We start from the raw sequence: 3220 nt of genomic DNA, 5'->3' as shown, positions 1-3220 counted from the left end.
CCGCAATAAAGCAAGTACCACAATAAAGCGAGTTATAATCTTTTGCTCGCAGAGGGCCTTGCCTTCAGTTTGTAAAAAACTTTACCCCTGTGAAGTGCAATAAAGCAAAGCAGGTATGCCTGTATGGAACATAATTACCATTTCTAGTTTGTGGGCTGGTGATAATTTTTCGATTTTAGCCACAATCATTGAAAACTCTTATTCAAATTTCTGCTAAAAGAACAGCAATAGCAATAGCTAAAGCTATTGCATGATAGAAAATCAACTGTCTGACTGTCCAAACATCCCCAGTGGTGGATACTGCATTCTGGTTGTTTTCTTCTATAACCATCAGTTGGCCTGGTTCTCTGATGTGATGATATCAGGTAAAACCACTCTACTAGTTACCTCTTTTTCCAGGATAGTTCAGTTTGCTGGGGTATGCAGTCTCCGAATCCTTTTTTTCCTAGCTCAAACCTGTGCCTGCTCTGCAACTCTATTTTGGTTTATCTTCCAGATGTACACCAAAGAGAAAATGCCATGAAAAAAGGCACAAATCATCAATCCAGGCCATAGACCTATTATCCCAAGTTTAGCAGCGAACATCAGAGAGACTCCAATGCAAAAACCAAAAACATAATACCCAACAACATTCCAGGCAGCACCAATCTTTTGCCTTCATGTACCTCTCACGACTCCACCACAGGAGCCTGCAAATAAGTGAAAGGGAGTAAAAACAGTCATCACTTGACTCACAAGGAAAAGAATATCTGTCACTGGTAAATACATAGGCAATCATATCTTTCTAATCCACAAGTAAAATACCCACTGCAAGTGAGCAAATACCTGCACACAGGCAACAAGTGATGTAGGAGTGTCAGCCTGTTCAGTAGTCCCTGCCCCCAAAGCACTGCCCACTGCAACACTGGCTGCCATACCAAAGCCAATAGGTATCACGCATGCTGCAGAGGTCAGTTGATAAATGACAGCCTGGGCTGAAAGTTTTGTTACACTAACCAGTCAGGCAAGGAAGATTCAGATCTCAAAGGCCCACCAGTCAGTACACACGTTAAACATACTAGGAATACCCAACTGGATGTGATAGGGTAGGTAGGTAGAAATGAGCAGGAGAAGGAGAAATTCAGCCCCAGTGAGAAAGCCTCTCACTGCAGCTCCTACTTGGGTCACGACCCCTGGCAGCTGCCCAGCAGGACTCCAGGCTTACACATAAGTCTAAAGGAAAAAATGCATTAGAAGAGAAGAAGACATCCTGCTTATCAGGGAACCCATCCTATTTGTCACCAATACCTTACTAGCCCAACAGGCTTCAGGTTTTCATATACCCCAAAGGGATGTGTTTACACATGCCCCAACACCAAGGGGATGTGTTTACCCAGCACCTAAATCAAAGAGATATGTTTGTTTACTCAGGCCCCTAAATCAAAGAAATGCACTGCTAAATGCCAGAGGACCAGGCACCTCAGTAGAAGGAGAGATAAGAGAAGGGAGAGGGGGAGGCAATTCTACCCATCGAAATAAAAGTCTTCATACAATGTGACGGGGCTGCTTCCCCCACTTGGGTCAGCCCCTCCATGTCTCAGAGTGTACTTTGTTTTACTAACAAACTTCTGCTGTTCATGATGCACAAACATTCTGTCTCTTGATGGAAGTCTTTGCTTCAAGAAGATAAGAACTTGAGGTATTCAACATCATTTTCCCAGTAACAGATGTAGGAGCCTCACTCTTGCAAACACTCACTCGTGCAACCTCCCCAGGTGCTGATGTAGATTTTCTTCCCACCACAGGTACAGGAAAAGAGCAGACAGGAAACACCTTGGGAAATGGTGTTTGCCTAGGTAGCTACTACCACTCCCAGGTTCACGGCACAGAGCAGGGGGCATTAATGACCACATTGATCACTTGCACTGCAATCCCAATAATAACTGGAAGCAACACGATGCCCTTTGGAAATATTTTCGCTGCAACTGGAAAAGGAATGATGCAGGAAGAAGAGCAGGAATAAAAGTCATCACCTCAATCTGGGCTATTCTGGAGACCTCAGGGTCTTATTTTAAGAGCAAGAGGACACGCTCAGTGTTAATGAAGACAGCCCAGCAAGGAAAGCAACGCAGCATCAAGACGAGGATTCCTCTCCTAAGTATGATCCTAATGTATTTTAGGTTCTTGCCTTCAAAGGACAGAGACATTAGGGTGTCACAAGCGGAGGTCAAGCCAGATCCAACTGAAATTCCACTAACAACTGATACAATTCAGAAACTGATACAATTGAATTCCACTAACAACTGATAACAATGTGATACATTTCACAACTGATACAGCAATCATACAGCATCCAGCTCAACTTTCCTCAAATGCCCACAGAATATGGAACTGACAATGCCAATAAGAAAGATCATCAACTGTGCAAGGGACACGGGGGCAGCGAGCGCCAGCATCTGGGCCACCTCCCGCCATACCAGCAGGGGCGACCCGGCCACTTAGGGTTGTCCGCAACCACTGTTGGGGCGGGGGGGGGGGGTCTCGGCAAAGGCGGCTGCCGGGGTCTCCATGAAGGTGCAGGAAGGAGGTCCATGGTGGACGTGCCCTCGTAATGAGTGCACGGAAGGCAGCGGGCAGCCAATGAGCCGAGACCAGGGGAGACCAGCAGGTGGTATTCGGATCCCAGACTGCCTCTGGCCCCGCTCCCACCCCGCAGCCAACACTGACGCCCTAGCCAGCCGTCACCACCACTATCAGAATACTGGGGACAATATATTTTTTTTAAAACTAAGCAAATCATGAATTAAATTTTAAGTGACCCTATATATACATCATCATGTATATGATGTCTGAAGTGATTTTCTGGTGCAATTTCAATAAATGTTTTTATATTTAAGAAAAAGCTGCAAGCCATGTAAAGGAATTTATCCTATGCACGGTATATATCCACTTAAGTATACCTTCAAGAAATTGCTGATCATGAATGATATCTAAGTTGAGTAAGAATCTAGTCTCTCTCTATATATATGTAGATAGATACATACATACATATACATACATGTACATATATGTATCTATCTATATATTATCTTATATACATATTAGTCATTATATATTTCAATATTTCTAAAGTAAGCATAATATATGTTTCTTTCTGAGGAATATGAAAAAAGGAATTGAAGCTGGAACGAGTCTTTTCTATGAAAAAGAGTGGGAGAAAGTTGTAGACATTCCAGAATTA

The 3220-nt window shown here is 43.6% G+C and overlaps 2 pseudogenes across 2 annotated transcripts; both read right to left on the bottom strand.

The window, feature by feature from the left end:
- Positions 1–202: 202 nt before the first annotated feature.
- LOC308495030 (multidrug and toxin extrusion protein 2-like) lies at positions 203–1692 on the bottom strand (annotated as a pseudogene). Its single transcript has 2 exons — positions 1630–1692; positions 203–1071 (listed from the first exon to the last, which is right to left on the bottom strand). The product of its transcript is annotated as a multidrug and toxin extrusion protein 2-like (transcript).
- A 25-nt stretch (positions 1693–1717) lies between these two features.
- LOC308495029 (multidrug and toxin extrusion protein 2-like) lies at positions 1718–2435 on the bottom strand (annotated as a pseudogene). The gene is made up of 2 exons: positions 2301–2435; positions 1718–2239 (listed from the first exon to the last, which is right to left on the bottom strand). The product of its transcript is annotated as a multidrug and toxin extrusion protein 2-like (transcript).
- Positions 2436–3220: the final 785 nt, after the last annotated feature.

This window comes from Rhinolophus hipposideros, assembly GCF_964194185.1.
Source record: "Rhinolophus hipposideros genome assembly, chromosome: X".
In the NCBI taxonomy this organism is placed as follows: domain Eukaryota; kingdom Metazoa; phylum Chordata; class Mammalia; order Chiroptera; family Rhinolophidae; genus Rhinolophus; species Rhinolophus hipposideros.
This window is presented reverse-complemented; position numbering and strand designations above follow the sequence as displayed.